This window comes from Tenrec ecaudatus, chromosome 4 (genome assembly GCF_050624435.1).
Source record: "Tenrec ecaudatus isolate mTenEca1 chromosome 4, mTenEca1.hap1, whole genome shotgun sequence".
Taxonomy (NCBI): Eukaryota; Metazoa; Chordata; class Mammalia; order Afrosoricida; family Tenrecidae; genus Tenrec; species Tenrec ecaudatus.
The window spans coordinates 5,476,608-5,503,292 of NC_134533.1; the positions used below are offsets into that span (position 1 = coordinate 5,476,608).

At 50.9% G+C, this 26,685-nt stretch overlaps 1 protein-coding gene across 6 annotated transcripts in view; it reads right to left on the reverse strand.

Annotated features, from left to right (window-relative positions):
* The window catches only part of PPP6R3 (protein phosphatase 6 regulatory subunit 3), a 95,354-nt gene extending 76,027 nt beyond the window's left edge, over positions 1–19,327 (reverse strand). For all 6 annotated transcript variants that reach the window (XM_075545253.1, XM_075545252.1, XM_075545251.1 and 3 more), the window contains exon 1: positions 19,217–19,327. The gene's annotated coding sequence lies outside the window, so the exon portion shown is untranslated. The remainder of the gene's footprint in view (positions 1–19,216) is intronic.
* Positions 19,328–26,685: the final 7,358 nt, after the last annotated feature.

Genomic DNA, 26,685 nt, shown 5'->3' on the forward strand with positions numbered 1-26,685 from the left:
GATGAGGAAACGGACTGAATGGCAAGAACATGGAATTTATGACTTGATCTCATCAACATGGAACTGTCAGCAAGTCACAAAAAAGGGGAACTGATCAGGATTTAACTAGTTTTGAAGAAAAAAAAGAGGACAAAGGAGAGAAGTTGTCTAAAAGGTTTACGGTGAAAGGATTAACTGAAGTTCTAAACTCAATCAGGGCTTAAGCTGCAGGAACACACGAACCCAAAAGGGCTGTTGTGAAATACAGGGAGAGAACTAAGGGCCACGCAGACACCGCTCAATAACTTCTAACTTGTAACACTATCTCTATTCCCAATCCAGATGTTCTAGAACCTCCACACAGGGCGTTACTCCCCGAAATGACAAGATGCCAACCGTGTCCAACTCTTCCTCATCAGAGCTTATGTGAAGACATGGCTAATCTGGTTCGTCTGAGCTGGCAAGATGCCAAAGGAGTAATTCAAAGAGACAGAAGAGAGCAAAAAGTCACGGGCTATGTCTGTCTGGTTCTTTGAAAAATACCATGTGTCTAGAACAGCGTCTGCTACACAGCTGGAGCTCAATAAATACTCGTTAGGCATTAATTATGAGTGTCCTGAGGGCACCTGGCCATCCTGAATGAACTAGAAATGTGGTGGATAGAAACTGTGACCACATAACCCAAAATAACAAAACACAAGAGGAAAGAAGCTATCAGATAATAGCTCAGCTCTGGAAATCAAGTAAATACCATATTAACAACGGAATACTTGGTCAATCTAGTTGAAGAAATACACAAAGTATAGTACAGAATACACAAGGTGATTTAAAGACAAGAAACTACCCATGGAAAACAAGCAGACTTGGTAAAGAAATAAGAACTTATTAAAATTTAAAAATATGGTGATGAATGAAAAGGAATCGATGGATAAATAGACTAGACAAAGCTAAACAGAGAATTGCTAAACTCGAAAACCAAGTTAGAGATACACTGGAGACAGCAGAGAAGCTAGAAAACATAAAAGAGCATGGAGTCTGTACTGAGAAACTCTGAGTCTCACCAGATCACTTCCAAAGAGAGACCACTGAACCAGCAGGTAAAAAAAAAAAAATCATAAAATCAATTGGTAAATTTGAAGAACTGAAGAAACACACAAATCTTCAGATAGAGCGAGCACGAGAAGTCTTTGCATAAATACTCTGTAAAGAATTGAAAAGGGGGAGATGTTTTAAAGCTAGACATGGCCTATTAATATCAATAACCAACAGGCAGAGGGCTCACTGTCAAAGTGCTCGGAGAAAATCAGCAGCAGCAGAGCACAGATAGCAGCAAGCCTGCCAGGGAAGGACAGTACAAAGCCCAGTTTGTGGAGTTGCAGACAAGGAAAACTCAGCAACTCAGCACATCGGTGAGTCTGAACATAGTGCTACAAGTCACTGAAGCCACCATGAAACAAAACTGCCAGAACGAGAAGCTGTTTCTTGACATGCTGTCCACCTGTGTCTACACACTTCTGAAGGCAGCGCTTCCACCTCGCTAGCCCTCCCCTCCACACACAACCTGACCAGCCAGGCCGGAATCTTTGCTGAAGCAGAGTGCCACAGCTTCCTCTGGGAGCTGCTGGTGGGTTCAAACTGCTTAACCACTGTGCCATCAACACCGAAAACCAAGCAGTCATCGTGCCGATTCCAGCTCATGGCCACCCTAAAGAAAGCTGTCCCTGGGTTGCCAAGACTCTAATTCTTTATGGCAGTAGAAAACTTGCCAACTGCAGCTCAACCCATAACCACACCACCACCAAGGCTCCTTAAAATAAAGAAACAAACAGGCATATCCAATGCCTATGTTACTCGGTACGGTGAGGGTGTAGAGAGTGAGCAGGAATGAAGAGTAAAATTCTATGGTACAAATGTTAGGGCAAGGGGGAGGCAAGTTATAAAGTATAAAATAAGATAGAAGAAATAAGCCAAACATTTCAATCACAACATAAATGGACCTTGTCAATATGGAGTCAGACTACAAACACACGATCCTGCTGCGTGCCTCCAACACGACGGCGCCAGAAAAGAGTTCGAAAGTAAAATGGACAGAAAGAAAGAAAACCCATCTCAGGTGAGCACTCACCACAAAGCCACGAGGTCTAACACTACCATGATCTGGTATAGAGACTGGCATGCCAACAGCTGTTCCTCATGCTCCAAAAGGCTGTACAGGTGTAAAGCAGACACACCTGACATGCTCCACATTCACAGGGGATTTCACCAACACTCCTCAGTCTCAGAAGCCAGTTCTGTTCCTTAGAAGCAAGGGTGGGAGACTGTCTCACACACTGTGGACATGCTTCACTCTGACCTCCGTGAGGTCACCTAACACCACCTTCTCTGTAACTGACAGCACAAGTGAGCAAAATCAGGACAGAAGTTGGGAATCCCATGAATGAGGTCAGCTAGAGACAGCATATGCTAATAAGAATGTGTCACAGCTAGTGGTGGGTACCGTCCATCTGGTTCCCACTCACAGGAACCTCTGTCCAATCCTCCGCCAGCCTACTATTGCTGCCACGGCTCAATCCATCTCCTGGACGGTCTTCCTCTTTTGACCAAGCATGTCCTTTTCCAGGGCCTAGTACAAACCAGACATCATTTAAAACCAGCCTCAGGAGCCCAACCCAGGACCACCTTTCAACCCAACAGGTAGTCCTAGTCCCACAGCATGAGCAGTAATACCCAAAAGGGACGTAGTCCCAGAGATCGGAGGGCAGGGCTCACCCCACCAAAGCACAGAAGGCGGGCAGAAAAGGGCAAACAGGAAGTGGCAGCCCAGGGAGGCGGCAGTGGGAAGAGCGCTATTACTCGGAAGAAATTACAACTAATGATATGAAACAAAATGCGCATAAACTGTCAAATGAAACACTGATTTGCTCTATAAACTTTCACTCAAACTGCAATTTTTTTTTTAATCACAAGCCTCAACAATTTCAAACAACCAAATTTATACTAAACCCACCGCCATCCAGTAGATTACGACTCATAGAGACCCTGGGGTATGAGTGGGCCAGAGGAAAATCTGTACTTTCTGGTTTCTGAGACTGTAAATCTTGATAGTTTTCCCCAGGGGTGGCTTGAACCACCAACCGTGTGGTTAGCAATTCAATGCTTAGCCTGCTGGACTTCAATTTAAGAGCAATGCAGTTAAAAATCAACAGCAATAAAAATGTTAAGCTACATAGAGATTTTTGAATATGCCTTCTAAACTTAAAAAGCAAAAAGTAAGAAAACCTGAAAAATTAAGAAGTCCACAGAAAACATTCTACATAGCAGAACATATATGGGCATGAACCCCACCACCATCACTACCACGACTAGGGAGGTGGGTCCCTAGTTACCCTTCAGGAGGAGAACTGACCTCTCACCAGTGGCTCAATTGTCAGCCACGCAATCACACAGGGGTCAGTGCACAATCACACAGGGGTCTGCCCAGTCTTTAGCATCTGTCCCCAGGACAAAGTCCAAAAGGCAACAAAGGGCAAGGCCGAGAACTGGAAACAAAAACTGGAGTCAATGCCAAAAATGACAGTGAATTGTTGAATGAAAAAAAAAATTGATTTATTCTGTAAACCATTACCCAATTCACAGTGTAAAATTTTTTAAAGAAATAAAATAAATGACAACTGGGAAGCACTAAAAAAATTAATTAACTTATGGAATGCAGCTGAAGTGGCCACAGACAAAGTCAGGTACGTCTAAAGTTTTATTTAGACGTACGTACAGTTGAGATTATTTGAAAAGTCTTAAAAGCAATGAGCGAAGCATCTAATGTAAGCTAAATTTTAGTGTGAATTACAAATATAGCAAAGATTCAAAAAGAAATAATTTTTTATCAATGTATTTTTAGCAATCTAGACATCAAATATATACATATACAGTTTTAGAAAAATGTCCATTTCTAAGTGTGACTAAGAAAAAAAAGGCTCTCATGACTTTATAAACATTAAAATAATTTTTAAATCTCGAAAAAAAACAACAGTAGGCCCTGGAGGCTTTACTGGTTAAATTCCACTAAACCTTGTCCTAGGGGAAATTTATCACAAGATTACAACAGGGAGGAGAAAGCAACATTTGACTCAGCACAAGTGTAAAACAGAAAAGAGGGGTGGGAACCAGACTGCCACACCCTCAAGCATAGCCTGAATCTGAAAAGTCACACCAGAGCGGCTCTTTTGAGTGAGTTCCTAGTGATTTGATTCTTCCAACAGCTGTAACAGTAAATTCTGCAAAATCTTTGTCAATGGCTTAAAGATAAGACTGAAAGGAGGGGTCTTTTGTGGATCCAGCAAGTCAGGACTAGCAGATATCTTACTTGTATATCTTGGTCTTAAGAGGGAACGACCCTTGTGTGTAGTAGGTTCCTTTACCAAGGAGATTGCTCAGGACTAGCGGCCTCTCCAGTCTCCTTGGTCTTCACTTAGGCAGCAAGCCAGTCAAAGTGAATGTGCGGCACTTGAGGTGGGGTTTGGACTAATTTTAAGGTTTAGGATGAAACCAGGGATGTCAGAAGTGCCTTTGCTTTTAGGTACTAACTCATTTTTAAAGAAGATACTTTAAACTCTCTCAGGAAATAGAAAATGAAGAAATTCTACAGCTTTATTTCATTAAACTCATCAAATTTGATATAAAAAAGAAAATCACAGACCAACCCTGGATACTCAATATACTAACTAATCAAAAATTTAAGTAAATGTAATTTTAAAATAGAAAGAATGCATCACTTTCAAGCCGGCTTACTCCAAAAATGCAAGACTAATTTCAATATTACCATTTTCAAAGTTTTGTTAGCATATAATTCACATCTCATACTGAGTTCAATCATATTTAAGACAAGTTGTGCAAACATCACTACAATCCATTTTAGAACATGTTCTTCTTTCTTGTAGTCATTGTTGTTAGCTCCTCAACATTGCCTTTTAAAGTAATTGTTAATAAAGGGGGAAAAATTCATATTGTCATCATCTCAAGGCACAAATCTCTTCAAGTCTATGGGTAGTAGCTATCTTCCCAATTTCTTAGCATTGTGTTAGTGCCTAAAACCAAAGGGATCCAGCCAGCGCCCTGGTCTCAGGGCTGTCACCCTGAGCAGCCTTCCTGAAGGTCCTAGAAGGCAGGCGGGAGCAGGATGTGTAGACAGAAGCAGCAGAAGTCCCCACAGGACTAAGAGCGCTACCTCCAGGACACAGTGGCATCAACAATTCGCCCGAGCACGGCAACTGGGATAGGAAGAGTTGGAACCCACTCAGAGGCACCTTACAAGAATCTTCTTTGTTGTCCCAAGTCTGTCTTGACAGATCAACCAAAGGCCCCTTTGGGCCGTGGTAGCATAGTGGAATACGCGTGAAGCTGCTGTAAACAGTCACAGACCAGGAAGCCTCCAGGGCAGTTCTTCTCTGGCCTGAGTTGGCATCCTGAGAGGAATGCCTAGGGTCTTTCTGAGTGCTAAGTTCCCTTTCCCTTCTTGTGACTCACTCTCAGTGTCCAGAGTCACACAATGTACATTCCACATCCTACCCGTGTGCTATGAGCAGGGAATAGTGCCTGTTGTGTTTAAGCCAGTACACCTCATGGAGTGTTTATTTAATACATTATTATCTTGATTAAAAACACGTAAACAAAAAGGGATACCAACTATCTTGAATGTGAAAACTCAATATAGCCCAGTTAACTCTCAAAAGGCAAAATTCAAATCAAAATCCCCACAGAATTTTTCAGGGAATTTAACTAGCGGATTCTAAAATTTGTCTGGAAGGACAATAAGCCGAGGTTGAGCGCAGTTAGCAAACAGCAAGCTGGTGAGCAGGTTGCCTGGACAAATATCAAAAGTGGCTCAACACAACGGCCATGAATACAGTGGCCATACCGGCACGAGGCCAAGCCAACTAACGGAAGGAACTGCAGAGCCCAAGCAAACCCCACAAACGCGTGGAAGGAAACTTGGTTAAGCCCGAGTTGGCTCCATAGCCAGGGGACTTGCCTGGCAGCTAGCCAGAACCAGCTCACAAGAAAGCCCTGCCTGCCCACTGGTGGAATGTCAGACACTGAAAACCCGAGGAAGCTCCCTTCTACTGAACATGCACGGGCTCGCCGCAAACCACAAGACGAGATGGCGACCAGTTGGCCACACAAGCTTCCTGGGAGACGTGGAAAGCACAAGACTGGTTTCTATTTCACACCACACCCAAAATCACATCCAGGTACACTTTTAAAAAGTCAAACATGCCAGTCAAACTTTGAAATTCTGAGAAGCAAATGCAGGAAACCTTTCTAAGTATGGTGTAGAAACAACTTTTAACTGAAACACAATTCAGTGAGCAGGCATAAACACAGGACAAGACCAGCCACTGCTGAGCCCACAGGAAGGATAAGCACCGGTAAGTGCTCATTGGGCTAGCCTTGCCACCTTTCCACAGAATGAAAACTTTTTAGGCAAAAAGTTAGCAAGAAAAAAATAATGGGAAAAAGTTTATCACATATACATACATACACACACACACACACACACACCAGGGCCCACGGGAACCTGAGTGCTACGCAGTTAGTGCTACTCAGCTGCTCCTCTCTAGCACCCTGTTGATCAGTCATCTGTAGCCCAAGGGCTAATACAATTTATCCAGAATACACAAGGGAATTCCTATAAATGAAAAAATCTAAACAGCTCAGTTCAATGTAGTGTGTGTGTGTGTGTGTGTGTGTGTGTGTAAGACAGACTATGAATGAGAGATATAAACAGACATTTCACAAAACAAATCCAAATGGCCAAGAAATATAAAAGCTATTCAACTTCATCATTAAAGATAAGATGGAAAAAACTATAACTGGGCAAAAATAAATTAATAAAACTGTACAAAGAAATTGAATAGAATTTCTAAAATACATCTATATCGTACACAAACAGCCAGGAGGCACATAAAAAGATGCTCGACACCATTAGGGCTCTGGGAGATCTTGCCATAGTAGGCCATCACATCAGAGCAAATAGGGTGACTTCAATGTAAAAGGACAGACCCTAGGGAGCGCTGACAAAGATGAGAAAACACTGTGGCAATGTCAAATGGTGCAGCCACACAGAAAACGGCTCAAAATGTGGACTCTTGTTACAGCGACCCACAATGCCACCCATAAACACGCATGCGGGAGAAAAGGAAACACATACCACACAAAGGCAAGGCCACAAAAGCTCACAGCAGTGGTCAGCTGTTTAGAGGGAAGGGAGAGTAACTTACTGTCCCCAGCTGAGGCATGAATGACTGAAATGTGGTAACTCCACACAGTGCCACAGTGATGCTGACACAGCATGCTACAACACAGACGGCCTCTGCAAACGCGTCCTGAAAGAAAACAGTCAGATACAAAGGACTCTACTGATTCCATCGTATGAAATGTCCATGACAGGCAAATCTACAGTGGAGAAAGTAGATTAAAAGCCAAAAACTCACTGCCATTGAGTGACTTCTGACTCATAATGACCCCTGTAAAACAAGGCAGAACTGTCTCTATGGGTTTCCGAAACTGTAAACCCTTAAGGGAGTAGAAAGCCTCATCTTTCTCCCTCAGAGCACTTGGTGGTTTGAACTGCTGACCATGTGGTGGTTGGTCCTATGCTGAAGCACACCACCACCTTGGCTCCTAGAAAGTGGATTAGCGATTAGCTGAGTGTGGAGTGGCGGACGGGGAAGTGGAGAGGAGAGGACAAGGGGCTGAGTTTCTTTCTGAGAGGATGAAACCGTTCCAAAATTAAACTACGGTGATGGTTACACAATTCTGTGAATATACTAAAAGCCACCACACTGCACTCCCTATTTGGGCAAATTATATGTTATGTGAATAACAACTCCACAAAACTGCTACTTCATAGCACATGCGCACACACACACAAGGACCCAAGTTCCTATACACCAACCTGCCCCACAATGCCAAATGAAGGCCGGCAGTGTGAGGGGTGATATGGTGATATTAGGCTGCTACAAACACACCTTGCGGGCTACACCTGACCTTCTCAGGCTCCCCAGACTGACTCCACCATCCAGGTACCAGTATCCCTCCTCCCATAGCATACTCTACATCTCCACAGTGTTTGATCCATCAATGCAATGACTACACAGAACTCGGTGAGGGGGGTTTATTTGGAAAAGCAACAGGTTATAATTCTGAGGAAACAGTTGTTTGGTCAGAAAAATTGTGTCCCTAGGCAGGCCTCTCTCTGGCCCTCAGCCTTAGCATAGCCGCTGCCCTGCTCAGGCAATGCTACAAAGCTCTTAGGGCTGCCCATCAATGCCCTAAAGAGCTTTGTCCTGTGAAAGGACATTGTGCTTGGTACAGCAGAAGTGCAGCAAAAAAGGAAGACCCTGGTAAGAAAATACTGTGAGGCTGGCACAGCACCAGGAGGTGATTCGTGCTGTTGCACAGAGGGTCGCTGTGAGTCAGCACTGAAGTGACTGCCCCTACGACAACACACATGTCAGGGGCACACCTACCGCTCTACTGTAAGCCCCAAGACACTCAGCTCCACCCCCTGGGTCTGAAAACCCAGCTCCTCTCATGAAGCACCCAGGCACCACACCCACCCACAGCCTCCTGCCCGAAGCACTCAGCTTGACCGGGTCTATAGGCTGGGAAGTCCGCTGCTGCGTCTCCTGGTTCTGCTGCAGCACCTGTCTCTCCTCTGGGGCCACTGCCATCTCTGGGATTGAGGCAATTCCATTAACAGGGACCTCGGGGTCCAAAGGACATGCTGCATGACTAGCTGAGCACGCCCTCCCCCACTTCTTCATACCCAGCAGGACAGTCACTCCCAGCTGAATTGTATAACACCATCAGTGTCTCCCCGACCTCCCTCAAGGAAGTCATTTGAAGGGAGGAACAAAATCCATCCATGGCTAGAAAGGCCATAAAGGACTCCCAGCAGCGCAGCTGCCAACCATAAGGGGGAGGTTCGAACTCACCCACACGTCAAGAGAAAGAGGTGGCTTCTGTAAAGACTCACTCTCAGAAACCAGCGAGGGCACAGTTGGACCCTCTCCTGTAGGGTCGTCTGTGTCAGAATGAACTTGATGGTCGGGAGGTTTTGGCTTTTGGTACCCTCCCATCCAAACTCTGAAGAAAGGGCTTCAGTGTTGGTCAACACTGTAAAAACAATCTTCTCCTCCAAGCACAGGACAGAGCACCAACCTCTACAGACAGCTGTAGTCTGAAGCCTCACTGTCCTCCTGGCCTTCCTTCCGGACTCTGCCAGTCTGGCTTCAAGGGGCAGCCCCAACCAGGCCCACCCCATGCTGGCTGTTAAACCAAAAGGAATCCACCAGAGCCCTGTCACTCTGTATGCAGGAAGAGCTGCCCCCTACCCAGCCTCCCGTTCTCCCCTCTCCATGTGCTACTGCCCTACCTTTACCTCCTTCCCACCTCACTGAGAAGACAGGAAGGTGGCATCCACAGCTTCCTGCATCCAGGCACTGACCCCACTCACTGCTGTCCAGTCCCTGCTCCAGCACAGCTCCCCGCTGAGTCATACCTCTGCACCCCAACCCTCCCCTCAGGCTCTGCCTTGATGCCTGATGCCCCTCCTCCCCAGGGCACTGGTCAGTGGCCTCACAGCAGGACAGCACACTGCACCTCCCCACCTCCGCCTGAAGCTACTCCTCAATCTTGATACCATCTATTCACTGAAGACTCACCATGTCCCATCGTCAGCCCAAGCCTCCGCGCTGAACTCCAAATACCTGTCCTTTCCTACCTCCTTCCACAGAGTAAACCTTCCAAACTGTCCATCCTGAGTCTTCTCCCTGAGCAACCCTTGGCACCGTCCTTCCGCTTCTCCAACCGCACCCACATGTTGTCTGTCAGCAAGCCCTGCTGGCTCTGCCTTCACCCCTCACTCCTACCCCTCCCTGCCTCACTCGGCCTCCTCCTTCAGCAGCCCAGGGCAGGTAGTCGTGAAAACATCACCCAGCTCAAATAAGACTGGAATCTCCTCAAATGTGGTTTCCTATGCTGGCTATGCTCCTTATATGAGCATGTGCATTGTTTGTGTGAGCTACGTATACGGGGAAGATACAATATAGCCTCTCTCTGCTCAAACCACTCCTATGGCTTACCTCCTGGACGGTGGCCTGTGTGACCTGCCTGACCCTCAACCTCCAACCCCCCAGGACTCCCAAGGTACACTGACCTCACCACCTTCTTCCTGCCTACAATGCTACTACCCTCCACCTCCTCCTGCTAAAAGGTCTCCCACATAATCTCTATCATGACCACCACCACCCCCTTTGTTCCCTGCGTCACCTCCTCTCCCTGTCCTAGGTCTAAGTAGGACGGGACCTTATGTTGCCCTGCTCATGGCCGTGCCCCCACTGAAAGGTAAGCGTAACATAGGCAGCAGGCCGTGCCTGCCACGCAGCCACGACAGATATTGAACCAGGATGCACCCTCAGTGGCAGCCAGGCAGTGCTTGCCTTGGGGGCAGCCACATTCTAGTTCTCAGCTGGACAGTGAGTACACGGTGTTGGGTCTCAGGCTTCACAACATCTGTACACATGTAGATGCACCTACGATATGTGAGCTCATTAAAAAGTATGACAATAACAACCGGAGACAGTGTTGGCCAACTGTGCCCAGAGCCTAAATCCCGTCCTGCGCCTTTCTGAAAGGGCTGCTGCAGTGGAAGGTGGTCTTCGTTTCTGGGCATTTGGCAGACAGAGAGTAGCTGCAGAGACTAGTTTCCCAAAGGAGGACCCACTCCAAACAAACAAATTCACGGCCATGGAGCCAATGCCAACTCACAGCAACGCTACAGGACAGACTAACTGCTGTCAGGAGCACAAAGATGGCCTTGCTCTCCAGGGGCGGCTGGTGCTTTCCAACTGCTAACCTCCTTGGAGTGAACAGTCCCACTTGTTAACCACGCCCTGGGCTCCTGAAACTAGGGGGGGGGGGGGGGGCTGCAAAAGCAGATCACTGTACATCACCCTGGGTTACGGGCTACAGTATAAAAAGGTCCTAATTGCCATGTGGGTGCTGAGTAATTTTTTTCTGGAAAGGGGGTGGTAGGCCAAGTCTCTTTGAGAACCTGGGCTGGAAAGCCCACAAAGACAAAAATACCTACTAACTAACTGGTCCTTGACAGAAAAAAGTTTGCAGACACTCAAAGAGTTGGAAATTAAGAGCAAGTGCACACCCACTTCTCACTTGTTGGCCGTTAGGTTCCAGGTCACCAGGTAGAAATCACCCACAGCTGGAGATGACCACATTATCACTACCCTACCACTTAACCCAGCCCAGAGAGCCAGGGCCCAGCCAGATGACAGGTCACCGGGCAGCATAAATCACTTGCATCTCACGGTTTAATGGTGAACCTGAAGTTCACCACTGCCAGACGGGTGTCATTCATACACAGAAACGTCCAAACAAGACACTCGATAAGCGAGTAGGCTTATAACACATTAGCATTTCAAGGCACATGTGATTATCTTCAATACTTCAAAAAGTGAGATTCCCCTGGGAGATTCCAGGGCAAAGGGAGCCACCCTTGCCGGGTCCCATGTGGCAACAGAAAGGCGGTTTCAAGAGGAATGTTGCAGAGCACAGGCTGGAGACCGGTGGTTGTGTTGGCAGTTCGAAACCACCACTTGCTCGCTACTCGGGAGAAAGAGGAAGCCATCTCCTCTGTGCAGGGTTACAGTCCGACCCTGTTCCAAAGGGTCCCTAGGGATCAGAATCAACTCGATGGCAGTGAGTTTGGTTTAGTTTTGTGAACACAAAGTGGAAAACCTGACAGTGACGACCTCTACTCCAGCCAAAGGAAGACCTTATTACACAGACAAATAAAATGCAGGGGAGCAAGCCAACTTGGGGGGAGGGAGGCACAACTAAAGAAAACACTTACTTGCATAACCACTCCTGCCCATGTCGCCACCCCACTCTAGGCCAGCCCAGCAGTCAGACCTCAAAGCTCCTCTGTGACCCTCTCCCTCAAGGGCCCCAGCAGTTGCATAATTTCTGTGCCTCGTTCGATCATTGTCGGGGAATACAAACGGTGGCGTTAGTAATAGTAATGCAAAGCCGCTCTGGGCTGGGCCCCGTGCCCTCAGGTCACACGAACAGTTGCTTCACAGATGCGGCAGAAATGTCGCGCAGCATCAGGGTCGCGCGGCTGCAGGCGGTGCTCACGCCCAGCTTTTCAGACCTGTCCAGGCTTCCCCTGCACAACATGCCTGAAGGGCAGCGGGCAGAGACCAAACACTACCTGGGAACACACACACCCTGGGCAGCAAAATGCCGTGCCCATGGTAGATGCCAAACCTGAACTGCTGACTCTACCCAGGGTGTGACAAATCAAGGAGGAGAACCCTGCAAAGAGAAGGGGAGTTACTGGAAGAGTGTAGCTTAATCCAGAAGGGGGCAGAGTCTCACCTCAGAGAAGCAGGTGAGACCTGCCCAAGTCTAGAAGCAACACCCCACTTTTCTACTTCCTCAACGACAAGCAGGAGGCTAACATGAACTACCACCAAGAGGAGACACACTGGAAGAGGTTCAAACCCTTCCCCACAAGTAACACACACATGCACACAGGACCCCAAGCACAGGAACAAGTTAATGTGTCAATTTGCATAAAATATGCTATTTATACTTCATGTTCAGTGAGATCCAACTGTGATGTCACTCTTAAATGACACTTGAAATAGTGACCTAGTGGGAGCACCACAACCAGAGGAACTAAGATGTTCCCACTGCCCCTGGATCCATTCTCCAGCATGCCCTAAAATTTCCTCCAGGACGCAATCAATTCTACGGCTGTCCCCAGCTCCAAAATGCTGTTAATCATGAGAAGCCCTCAAGAGCCGATCAAGTGAATACTCCCAAGTCACTGCCATCGAGTCCATGCTGACAACGTCATGCAGAACTTGCCCCTGGAGGTTTCCGAGATGGTCACTCTTTGTCCCTCAGAGCAGCTGGTGGTTTCAAGCTGCGGCCTCCTAGTCTGCAGCCCGGCACATAACCAGTCTGCTTCTCCCACCACTGTCCCTGTCGGAGGCCTGAAAGCCCTACAGATGTGACCAAAGTCTAGCAAATAGCCACTACTTGTCCTCTCTGTGGAACCTGGGGCTAACTTCCTTGATCAAGGGCATGTTTTTTCCTTCCTCCCCTTCCCAGAGAGGGGCACCAGTGTTCTACTCCAGGTCTCCATCCAAGTGTTAGAAATACAACCTGACAGCTCCTTAGAAGTGAAGAGGGCAAGACTTCATCAGTTCGCTGACTTCAGGCCAATCTCGGGGAAGGACACCACATGGGGCAAAACAGCAGGTCTGTGAAAATGAGAAGCTGGACTGATGGCACAGCCACAAGGGAGGCAACCATACCAATGATCAGAAGATGGCCCAGGGCAGGCAACATTCACCATGAGTCAGCACCGACTAACAAGAATGGGAACCCAAGGTTCTAACTCGCAGTGCCCACAGCTTGCTCCAAGTCTGACTCAGCATCCAGATGCCACCTCCCATCTCGACAGCCTTTTCAGTTCTACTCAATATTCTTAATCATCTCGCACTGATCTCCCCCTAGGTCCCCAGAGGCCATGGAAGCCAAGCCCCGAGGCACACAAAGTCAATGTGGCATTCCTGCTGCAAGTCTACTCATGACACAGGATGGCGTCAGAAGCTGTCATCTTTAGGAGTAGCTGATGGGTTTGTACCACCAACCTTGCAGTTAGCCATGCAATGCTTACTCCACACCACACCTTTCAGTAATAGCAGTTTCCTCCAAAGTGGTGAGGTCCAAAGCCAGCATCTCCTTTGTCATCAACAACAGACGGTGAGAACCTACCACACTGTAAAGGACAAGCTCACAGGCAACCACGTGGTCTTCAACACTGGCTAAACCAGTCAATATTCGCCAACTGTAAATAAATGACAAGCAGTGTCTCAAGGGTGAGGCCTGTGCTCACTAAGCCCCAGACAGAATGCCCAACTGGGGCAAAAAAGGCTCTTTCTCTCTCCCTTTTGTTTGTTTCTCTGCTACCTAGTCACCCCGTCCAAGACCAGACATCCATCAAGGTAACCTTCCAACACCCCCCCCCCCCAGATAAACTGATAGCAGTCATTCTTCTAGGGAAGAAAAGCAGGGAGGGGCTTCCACAGCAACGAAGCGTCCACCAATGTCAGTCAAACAGCCAAAGACACAAATCTCCAGCCACCAGGACCCAGGCTGCAGCAGGAAAACCTGGCTCTACGTGCCCTCTACTTCCCGATGTCAAGGGGCTTCCAGAAGCTGCCTCAGTGTGGGAGGATCTGGGATCCACAAGTCAGTGCTAAAGTCTGATCAACTGACAACCATGGTGCATGGAGCACAACCTGGCACGAATCGATCCTGTCTGTCACTACACAAAAGCCGGTCTCCCGTGCCAGCCTACAGCTCTCTAGCAACTGCTTACTACTCCCCAGACCAGAAGTCCCTAAGGGCCTGTTCATGATGGAATACCGACTACAGTTCCTGGCAGGCTCAGGGCTCAATTAATATGTTTGCTGATCAAATAAATGAAGATTAGAAGACTTCTACCGGGAAGGGCAGGTGCCCTTCTTAACACAGGCAGAGACAGTCTCACTCGAACAGAAGTGTTTCCATGGCCTCCTGCCTTTTCTAGGTCCAAATACTGACAGCCACCTGTGGAGACACATCCAGTGTTTGTACTTTTGTCCTTGCAGTCGCCCAGACGACCTGGGTGTCAGGTGTGTGCAAAGTGGAGGCATGCCCCCACTCACCTGAGGAAGAGCACCCACCCATTGCACTGAGTCTGTGGAATCACACGTCCCTGGCACAAAGCACCCAGACCCGGAGGACAAGGCAGTGGTGCCCACGGACGGCATGCTTGGCTGCTAACTGACCAGCTGGCCGTCGGACCCACCCAGAGGCATCAGGGGAAACAGTGGGGGAACTACTTTTGGGAAAAACCAACCGTCAAGAAACACAGCCAGCCAAAAAAAATTTTTTTAATTAAATTTAAAAAGAAACACAACCCTGCTGCCACCCAGCCAGGTGCCAAGGAGCTGGAATCGAGAGATTACCTGTTTGTGTTTGTGAGCATCTTAAACTCTCTCTCTAAAAAAATATTTTTATAAACCTCTCTCTAAATATGCCTTTATTAAAATCAAATTAAAAGGAGGAAAGTGGCAGTTGAGACCAGCGCTACCAGACAGCATGAGGAGATACACGCCCAGGAGCCCCAGCAGCGTAAGGCACCATACATACTTATTTTTAAGCTGACTCGAGTATCAGCCGAGGCGCCTAATTTTACCACAAAAACGGCAGTAAAAATGCACTGAAAAACTTGGCTTATACACGAGTATATGTGGTAATTTATTGCACAGAAGGGTCCCTACCATCAGAGAAGGTCCCTAAGTTTCTGCACAACATGGTAACTTATTTTCAGGAGCTAAGTGGGAAAAAGTTCCTAAGCTATTGCTTCTTTTACAGTTCCATCTCCAGGCACCTGGGAAATCAGGGGTGCCCACCATCTCCTGTCCCCACCACTACACAGTCACCAGAGACACCAGAAGGAGTCCCTAAATCTGTGATCTGTAGCAGGGGGGAGGGGCAGGGGGTATGATCCAAACCTTAGCAGGGCTTTGGAAAACCGCCTTCTCAGGCCGTCCCACAATGAGTTTCCAGAGATGGGGCCCTGCGCTCAACATGCCCAAGCCAGCCAGCCTAGCAGCGACAGAGGCGGGTGGTGGGGTGATGTTCTGGGCAGAGGAAGACAGATGGCAAGCAGGGCCCCTGCACAGACACCGTCCAGCGTCACCAGTGCTAGACAAGCAAAATGCCAAGTTTGGGGGCCATCTCCCCAGTTCAAGACCACCTATCTGGAGAACACAGGGCTCAAATCTAACAGCAACTGCGAGGACAGCACCAGACCAGACATCTATTGGACATGATGCTGAGTCGGAACTCGCCCCACTACCCCCAAGCACCTAACACCATCCAGAGTAAGTTAAAGACAGGCTATGTGATACTCGCTTAAGAAGAAAAACAGGGTGGTTGTTGAAAGCCAAAAGATGGATTTCTCAGGATACCTCACCTAAACACAGGGCTAGGAGCCTGACAGTGCTGCAAGTGAGGCACCAGGGTGCTCACCACAAGGTCAGTGGGTGAAGACCACCAGAGGGCTGGCTCCTCCAGAGAAAGATGAGCTTCCCATTCCCCAAAATAGCTACCATCTCAGAACCCACATGGGGCAGCTCTGCTGTCCGAGAGAGCTACTATGAGGCAGAATTAAGTGGTCAGTCTTGAGTTTGGTTTTTGTTTGGTTTTGTTTTTTTGTTGTTTTTTTGGTTTTTTTTTAGTTTTAACCCTACTTACTCAGCCCACATTGGGCACTCAGAACTGGACTCATGAGGGGTACCCTGCAGGTGCGTGGGCTTCTTATGTGGCAAAGTCAATGCTGCGTGTTAGAGGAGCTGCCCAGTCACCATCATGAAACTCTGCAAGTGCAAGAGGAGACTGATGTTTCAAAATGTATGCTGCCTCTCAGACAGCCAAGAGATTAAGATGGAAGATGCATATTACTCACAAACACCAACTAGATCCCGATCCTGGTAAATACCCTTTCACACACAGACACACACAGACACACACACTACTCACAAACACCAACTAGATCCCGATCCTGGTAAATACCCTTTCACACACAGACACACACAGACACACACACTACTCACAAACACCAACTAGATCCCGATCCTGGTAAATACCCTTTCACACACAGACACACACACTACTCACAAACACCAACTAGATCCCGATCCTGGTAAATACCCTTTCACACACAGACACACACACTACTCACAAACACCAACTAGATCCCGATCCTGGTAAATACTCTTTTCACACACACACACATTACTCACAAACACTAACTAGATACCAATCCTGGTAAATACCCTTTCACACACAGTTGTTTTGCTTGCAGTAAGATAAAAACTTACCTTAATGAAACCTTACTCTATATCAAGTCTTAATTCTATTACTATTCATTTTCTGCTCAAATTCTCTATTAGTGGAATGGAACTAACAAAGCTGGGGAGAAGGAGGGGGTTGCTGTAATTTACAGAAAAGTAGCTTTACAGAACCCCAAAAATAGTCTTCTTCCCGTCTCACATAACGTAAAGAGTCGCCTACGTCTTCTCAGTCCATGGGGAGTGACAGTCACACAGACACACACACCCCTCAATCAGCCCCCAGAGGGGTACCAGCAGGGTCCTCAGTGCCACATGTGGGGCAGACGCAGGCAGGATGTGAGACTGCGAGGAGGAGACGGGGCAAATAGCTTTTAGGGCAGCCATGAGCAAGGACAAGAGTTATTTCCTGATCTGCCTTCACTAACCTACATATCTACATGGATGCTAAGCAGGTAACCTTTCAACATCTCAGCTGTGTTCCTCCGAACCTCAGCCCAGGTGGGTCCACCTTGCTTACTTGGAGCCTAAACAATTACCTGCCGGCCCTCTCAGGATGCAGGACGCCGCAGTCTAAGGATCAGCATTCGTCTAAAACTCCCAAAGCAGGGGTCCTCAAACTTTTTAAACAGGGGGCCAGTTCACTGTCCCTCAGTTGGAAGGCCCGGACTATAGTTTAAAAAAAAACTATGAACGAATTCCTATGCACACTGCACATATTTTGGAGTAACAAAACAAAACAAACGGGGCAAAAACACCCAGCAGGCCGGATAATGTCCTCGGCCGGGTGCATGTGGCCCGGGGGCCATAGTTTCAGGACGCCTGTCCCAAAGGCTCCCCTGCGCCCAACTGCATGAGATACAAAACATCCTGAGGAGCACTGAAAGAAATGTCCAACTCCCCCCCCAGGAGGGCCACTACTTCTAGTGCACGACCTCTACAGAGCTTTCCACAGGGACCAGGGCTCTGGCGCTCACCTGACTCCCGGACCTGCTGCTGGTCCAGTCCACTGCAACTCAAGAGCAGCGCCACAGGCCAGAGAACTGGCCCCATTGGATCCCCAAGGCTGTCATCTTTGCCAAAGCAGGCGACCACTGCTGTCTCGGGCAGGGCAGCTGGTGGGTTTGAACCAACCATCTTCAGGTTAGTGGCCACGTGCTTAAACACTATGCCACCAGGACTCTGCCCTAACAGTGCCTACACATTTTAAAAGCAGCCTGAAATTAATAGCTGCTGATTACAGAGCTGAGTCTGCTAGGCGGCTTCAAGTAGTAGCGATGCACGCAATTAATTGATTGACTGGCGACAACTTTGGGGGAGGCAGACCCTATCATTATTTCCGTATCACAGAGAGGTTCGGTAACTTGCCCAAGGTCACAGAGCGATGGTGGGAAGGCCCAGCAGTGGGCACTCCAAAGGAAAGGACGCCCGGCCACAGGCACTTGTGACCAGGGGTGCAGATCCCGGGGTCCCGCTCGTACTTGCTGCCCGTCTGCCACATGACCTTGAGGGCAGGATCTCAGTTAACGTCCCAGGAGTTAAAGGGGGCACTGCCAGCGCTGCCGAGGGCCGCGAGATTAAAGGACACAGCGGCCAAGTGGCCCCCTCGGGAGCGCAGCGACTCTAGGACGCGCACCCGGGTCGCGGTGGTGGGTGGCGGGGCGAAGGGCAAAGTTTGGGGCTGACACGGGCCCCCGCGGGCTCGCCCGGTCCTCTCCGCGAAAGAGTCCGACTTGAGCCGAAGCCCGGGGGCTGGGAAGGCGGACAGCTCCGAGCGCGGGGACGCGCAGGGCCACCCTCAGTGCCAAGCGCGGGGTCGGGGCTCGCTCGGCCGGGCTCCCGAGCCTGCGGCGAACGCACGGAGCCGCCGGGGCGGCTGCTGAGGAACAGAGTCCAACAATAGCCCGCGCCGCCACTTGCTGCCGGTCCCCCCGACGCCGGGCCCACGCCGAAGAGCCCCGGAGCGGCCACCCGGCCCGAGCTGCGGGACCCGGCGCCCGGACGCCCCGGGCTCCGGAGGCGGCCAGCCGGCGCGGCCTCGACGGGCGAGCGCGCGGCCTGACAGGACGGGCGGGGACGGCCGGGACTCGCCGCCTCCGGGCCGCGGGGCGAGCGAGCGGATTCCGGGGGGGAGGGGAGGAGGGACCGGACGCCGCGGCCCGTGGCCGGAGACCTGACGGGGAGCCCCCGCCGCGCGCCCCCCGCCCGCCGCCGGCGCCGCCGCCTCCTCCCCCCGCGGTTACCTGGAGGAGCTCGCGACCCGCCGCCCGTCGCGCTCAGGCGGGAAACGCGCTCACCGACACCATCAGCGAAGCGCCTAAAATGGCGGACGTATCAAGTAGGCCTTGAGCTTCCCCCCGCCCTCCCTCGGCCGCCTCGCCCCCAATCGCCGCTCTGCCCCGCCCTCAGAGCGTCCCGCATTGGCCGCCGTCTCCCGCCCCCTACAGCCTATTGGCTGGCCCGCGAGCTCCGCGACCTCCACTCTGATTGGCTCGCGGGTGCCGTCAGTCAAGTGCGAGAGGCGGCTTCTTTTCCCATGGACCTGGCGGATCCGGAACCTCTAGGACCCCGGGAGTCTGAGAGCGGGAGGAGCCTGGCGGGGTTCCCCCGCGCCGTAGCAACAGCATCCTCCGCCTGACGGACGCTGCTATCCACCAATCGGAGGAGCCGGTGCTTTTTAAAACAGCCGGCCGCAGGGCAGCCAATGAGTGAGCGCGACTCCCGGGGGCGGGGCCGCGACGGGGGACGCCCGTGATGACGTGGACGCTATGTGCTTCCCGGTGACGGAAGAAACCTCGAGCTGGGGAATTAGCTCAAATGGTAGAGCGCTCGCTTAGCATGTGAGAGGTAGCGGGATCGATGCCCGCATTCTCCACGCAGAGTTTTGTCAAAGGACATCGCTTCATTCGCGCCCTGTGTTACTACCGGGATGGAGCGACCCGAAGTCTCTCTCTACCTCTGCGGAAGAAAACCGAACTGAACTGCCCCTATGGGACGTGTGTCCTTTTTGTCTTCTGGAAGAAGTTATTATAATGCGAGCAGCTTGCAGAGCCGCCCAGGCCTCCTCCTGAGAGGCCCCACTTTCTGGCGAAGCGCCCTGGAACACCCCAGAGTCCCCACCACCAGCAAGAAAGAGTTTGAGGCGCTGTTTGGAATGACGGGGAAACCAAGAGAGGGCACGTTAGTTAGAAATGGGCGGTGCTCGGGCCAAGGAGCTTGCAAACGAGGGGCACCGCTGGGCAGGAAAGGCTGGTCAGTCGTTTGGGCAGGGCACAAGGATCGTGGGGTCCAGGAGCGCGCAAGTCTCCGTCCTCGGTTACGACCCTCAGTGCGCAGCCAAGGAAGCCCGACAGGCTGGTGACTGATGGACGGGCACCCTTTCTAGGCAGCGGTATTTCCGCCAATGCGCACAGGACAGGAGAGACTAGCAGTGGGGCCGGTGGCCCAGAGAGACTGGTGCAAAGAGCCCACGGAGCCACCACGGAGCAGGCGAGGCAGGAGAGGTGGTAGGGTGGGGTCCAGAAAGTCCCCTAGGACAGGGCCACCTGCCCAGGAGGATCAGACCTAGAATCCTGGCAGGAGCTCCCTCCTGTGGTGCTGGCGTGGTGGTTCCAGGTGAAATAGGGACCCCTGGGTGACTGTGAGGATGCCCTAGGCTGCCTCCAAGGGCAGAACTTGGCCACTGAGGCGGGGGCGGGACTGGCTGAGTGGGTGCCAAGCTGCACCCCACCATTCCCGCGCCCAATCTCCAGTATCTCTGCACGCCTACCCTAAGCCCCTGCACCGACCCCAGCTGGCCTGCGCACCCCCACCCACCCCACCCCCCATCTCACTGTCCCTCAGAGTCTCTGCAGCAAGGAGAGTGGGCCAAGATTAGATGTTGAGGCCTGGGGGGCTGGGACTGGTGCCAACATGTCCCCACCTCCACCCCAGCGCATCTCTCCACGGAGCCGGAGTGGGGCTCACTGCTGATGGGGCCAGCACCGCGCTGTATTGTCACCCCCACTTTACAGGTGAGCTCAGAGGTCCAGAGAACATGCAGGTGTCCCTGGGTGGCTCACTGGGCCATGGACAGTAAGGTTCTAGGTTTGGACCCACCCAAAGGTCCCGCCAAAGAAAGACCCAGTCATCTTCCAAAAGGTCACAACCTTGACCCCTCAGCTCACAGTGTGCTCCACACACACGGGATGATCATTAGTCAGAATTGACAGGACAGCAACTGACAACGCATCCATTCATCCTCAGAGTCTGCCAGCCCCTGTGCTGGACTCCAGAGCCCTCTGCACAATAACTGGGAGGATGCGGTACCTGGCCAAGTCAGGGAGGGCTTCCTGGAGGAGGAAGCATCTGCACTCAGCAGGCGTCCTGAAAGGGAATGACTCAGATGCCCTGCGTTTCACCCAGATGGGCCTCGCCATCCCAGCACCAGCTCCCCAGCTCCCCAGGCTTCCTGATGGCACAGGTGACCACTGTGGGGGCCCGTGTCCCTGAATCTGCCAACGGGAACTTGTTTGGAGAAAGGGGCTTTGCAGATGTCACTAAGTTAAGGATTTCAAGATGAGGCGTCCCGGGTTCCCAGCTGGGCTCCAAAGTCAGGCAAATGTTTCAAGGCAGAGAGGTTATCCCTGTTTTCCTCTAGTTCTTTAAGGCCCCCCCCCCACCCCCTATCATGACCCAATTCCAGCTAGACCAGAGCATGTACACTGGTACAGAGCTCACAGCACAGGGAATCCAGGACAGATAAACCCCTCAGGACCAAAACTGAGAGTAGCGGTACCAGGAGGGGAAGGGGAAGGTGGGGGAAGAAAGTGGCTACCAATCACAATGATCGACATGTAATTCCCACCCCCAGAGGGACCAACAACAGAAAAGTGGGTGGAGGGAGACAGCAGTTGGTGTAAGACATGGAAAAAATAATAATTTATAAATTATCTCACACTAATAATGGGAAAAGAAAAAAAATTATAAATGATCAAGGGTTCATGGGGGAGGATAAATGAGCTGATACAAATGGCTGGCTCGCTGATGATAAGAGCTGTAAGAGCCCCCAATATATATATATATATATATATATATATATATATATATATATATATATATATACACAGAGATGAGAATGATGCAGCCACGAGCCAAGGACTGCTGGAGCACCAGAATCTCAGGGAAGTGAGGAAGGCTCGCCCTCAGAAACTGGAGCGCCCGGAACCACAGCTCCAGAACTGTGTCAGAAGAGACTTCTGTTGATAGAAGCCACCCAGCACTCCAGGAGAGGCGGTGGTCATTACACACACACACCCAGCCCTTTCCATTTTGCGTTTCAATTAAAGGTCCTTTGGGATGATGAGGTTTTCTGTCTTCATGATGAACACAGCAGGCTGAGACCAAAGACTGCCCTTGACGTGGATCCACAATCAGAGCTCACCGAAGCAGCAGACCAGCAATCAGACCATGAGTGACATGGGGGCAGATCTGCTGCACACGACCTGGGAGACGTCACTCTGAGGACTGGAGGATGGCTCACCCGAGCCCAAGTGGGGTGTCTGCAATGGCCTCCCATGCGGGGGGAGGGGGGGACAGGACAAAGGAAGGCCAGAGACAAGCCGGTGCCTTTGAAGGATGTTGCTGATGGTGAAGAATGTTGGAAGCACCACGGCCTCCCACCTCCCACGATCAGCCTTAGACAAAGTGCAGCCAGAACGCTCCTTAAAATGGGGGGTGGGGACACTTTGTCGCGAGGGACAACTTCCTGGAGAAGGACACCGTGCTTGCTGACGTGGAGGACCAGCACACACAAAAAGAAGAAACGAGGAAGACCCTTAGCAAGATCCATGGACAGAGGGGCTGCCACAACACGCGCACACATGGCAAAGGTCCTCTTTGCAGAGGATGGCGGAGGGTAGGGCAGTGTTTTGGTTCTGTTTAGAACAGTGTCTCCCAGAGTGGGAGGTGCCACCCCCTGGGGGGCACTGACGTTGCTGTGAGGGGCCCTTGGCTGTAACCCGATGCACAACAGAACTAAACACTGCCCCCAAAGAAATGAGTAAGTAAAATAAAAGCAGCACTGCCTGGTCCTGCACCAGCCTCCCAATCCTTCCTGTGCCCAAGCCCATTGGGGCAGCCTGGGTGCCAATCTACCTCCTTGATGGCCTGCCTCCCCTTCGCTGCCCGTGTGAGTCTGGGTAAACTAGGGAAACAAATCCACAGAAACTCATGTGTATAAGAGAAAGTTTTATATATAAAGGGGAAGTGTACATTAAGAAAGCATCCCAACCCAGTGCTGTCCAAGCCCTTAAGTCCAACAAAGTCCTCCTCAATCTCACAGAACACACACTATGACACTGACTGCAGGAGGAAAGCCAAATCTTTGAGCATGTAAGCATCTCAGCACTGGCAAGGGTCTCCACGTGGCTGCTCCAGCACCCAGGGCTGCATCGGGGTAGGAGGTAGGTCCATGTGGCTTCTCCTCAGGGATGTCAAGCAGGAAGTGAGCCTTGCCAGCTGAAGCAGGGAACTGGCTAAGGCAGCTGCACCTTGGTCCAACCATCAGAGAGCAAGAGACCCTAGAACTAGAAAGGGGAGGCTCACCGAGCCATTTATCTCTCTGCCCTTCAATTAACCCCACATTGGGTTTATCGGCCAGGTTGGCACAATAAACCTTAACCTTCTCACTGCCACTCTGCTTTAACTAACAGGAGGTCCTTCTCCAGGGACTTGTCTCTCCTGACAACACGGCCAATATCTGTAAGCTGACATCTCCCCAAAGATCCTTCAGTCCATTCCAACTCAGTGACCCTACAGGACAGGGAAGAACTGCCCCTTCTTGAGTTTCAGAGATCATAAAACTTCTTAAGAGGGTAGAAAGCCCTGTCTTTCTCCTGCGGCGCAGCTGGTGGTTTTGAACAGCTAACCTTCCGGTTAGTAGCCCAACTCATTACCACTGCGAAAGCAAGTGATCTGCACCTTATCCTGGATTTGGGGCTATAGTATAAAAATTTTAATTTCGTGGGACAGTGGGGGTGGGGGAGTTGAAGATTTTTTTTTTTCCCGAAAAAGGGACTCAAACCTCACTCACTGCCACCGAGGTGCAAGGGACCCATAGTGACCCTACAGGACAGGGGAGGTCTGCCCCTGTGCATTTCTGAGACTGGAACTTTGCAGGAGTAGAAAGCCCTGCCTTTCACCCTCAGAGCCTCCGCTGACCGGAGAGATCAGAGCCAGCCGTCTCAGGAACCCGGTAGAGCGCTGCTAGGAGTCAGAATCAACGTGGGATTCTGGGAGGTTGGGAAGATTTGGCCCCGTTCATGTGGAGCTGTGTGACCCTCTCTGCCCTCAGTGCGTTCAGAGCTGGTCGGAGGGGTGGGGGGCGCGGGGGCTGTTTCCCCTCCGTCCAGGAGGGTTGAAGGAAGGGCACTGCCAGTGCCGCGAAGGGTTGCCCTTCTGTTTCCTTCTCATGATGACCCGCGTGCGGAGTGAAGAAGCAGATCAGCCAAGTTGCCTACCCATTTTCAGCACCCAGGGCCTCCCTGCTAAGGATCAGGGCTCAGGTTTTTAATAGGCTGCCCTCCAATTGATGCAGAAAGAAGGGAGAAAAGGACGCCTAAGTGGGGACCAGGTAGAGTGTGGCATTCTGGGAGAGGAGGGCTCAGTGATGGGGGGGGGGGTTTCCATGTTGAAAGACCCCCCTCCCCACTGAGCTCAGAGTATGGTCCCAAAGCGGGGATCCCAAAGCAGCACTCACACCTGCCCCCCCAGCTGTCTGCCTGGCCACCAAAATGCACGTTTCCACTGCACCTGATCGGTGTCTGACGCCCCATTACACCCATGCATGTGTGTGCACACAGGGACCCACCAGCTAGAAGCCCAGGAGCAGCGAACAGCTTGACTCCTCAGTGGTTCTCAACCTTCCTCGTGCAGAGACCCTTTCACACAGTTCCTCCTGTGGCGGTGACCCCCCAATCATACAATGATTTTTCGTTGCTACTTCATCACTGTCACTCTGCTACTGTGATGAATCATCATGTAACTATCTGATCTGCAGGATGTATTTCCATCGTTACAAATGAAACATCATTAAAGCATCGTGATTCATTACAGAAACAATGTATCATTCTATATTGTGAACTATTTATTTCTAATGACAAATAAATGAAATTTTGTCTTGAGGCATGGTGTAGCATGGTCACAGTCTTCATAGGTTCTCACAGGGGGGTACATATCTGCGTGTGGGCGGACCCTCCTGGAGACGGATAGAGGAGTGGTGTCTCAGTTCCTAAGACCATTGGAAATACGTGTTTTCCGATGGTCTTAGGTGACCCCTGTGAAAGCGTCATTCAAATCCCAAAGGGGCAGCAACTCGCAGGTTGAGAATCACTGTTCTAGACCGAGGGGGCGACCAGCCCCTCTCTGATGACGCTTTGGGGTCACGTTGAGTAGCTTCCGGAAGCTGACTGGCAAAAGTGTATTGGATAAAAAGCAACTGAGCAAACCAGCGGGGAGGGTGGGCATTCTGGTTTGATCCTCTGCAGCGGAGCCCAGCTTGCCCATCTGCAGAGAGGGCCGTCCTTGGGCCGTGTAAATGAAATGAAGTTTCCCTCCTCGTGGACAGCCCCACTCAGGCAACTGGTTGTAAGCCGGTCTGAACTCCGCTTCACAGGGCTAATTGTGCCCGGGCAGGCCTCCTTTCCCAGTAAGGGCACTGCCCCCTGAAGTTCAGCGAGGACAGAGATGGGGGAAGGGGTGGGCTATTCCATCTGCTCAGAGGCTCCATTCGGTTAAGAAGGTTCAGCCCATGTCTTAGTAAGTAACCCAAGGCTACTGTGACGGAGAAACCGCACATGCACTTTCATCACGAAATGTATTCTGGCATCACACTTCCGTGGGTCTAGGGGTTCTCAGCACAAGACCCTGGATCCAAGGCTCCGCTCCTGCATCTTTCTTGATGGTGACAGTGGCAGCGTTGCCGTGTTAGGTGCCGTCAAGTTGGCTCTGGCTCAAAGTGACAACACGGCACAGGTCCTCTGCCACCATCACAGTTGTGTCTGAGCCCATCCTGGCAGCCAGGGTGCCAGCCCCTCTCACGGAGGGTCTTCCTCTTTATCGCTGTCCCTCTACTTTACCAAGCACGACATCCATGTCCTTCTCCAGGGCCCAGTCCCTCCTGGTAACTCTGGTCCCCAGTGCAGGAGACAGTCTCGCCATCCTGACTCCTAAGGAGCATCCTGGCTGTACTTCCTCCGAGGGGTCCTGAGGTCCGTCCCTCTTTTTCTCTCTCCTGTGCTAACCGTGGGACCCCAGGTGGCGTAATGGTTACGAATCGGGCAGTTCGAAACTACCAGACAGCTCCGAGGGAGAAAGAAGAGACTTTCTATTTCCATCTACAGTTGCAGTCTCATAAGCCCGATTCCTGCAGGGTTGCTTCGAGTCAGGATTAACTCCATAGCAGGGAGCTTCAGGCTTGGGGATAAAGGTGCTGAAGCCACGCCCAGGGAAGTCCCCCACCCCCAATGTCGGGGGTCAGGGCTGTAGCCCTTCCTTAATCCTCCTGCAATGGAGGGAACAGCACAGCAAATCCCGGCGGGATGGCACGGATCCAATCATCACGTGGCTGCCAAACGACACGGCATCACATAACTGCCAAGCCACGGAGGATCGTGGCCCAGGCACGGTGCCCCATGCTTTGGGGAGGGGGACACGACTCCACGTCTGGCTCCTG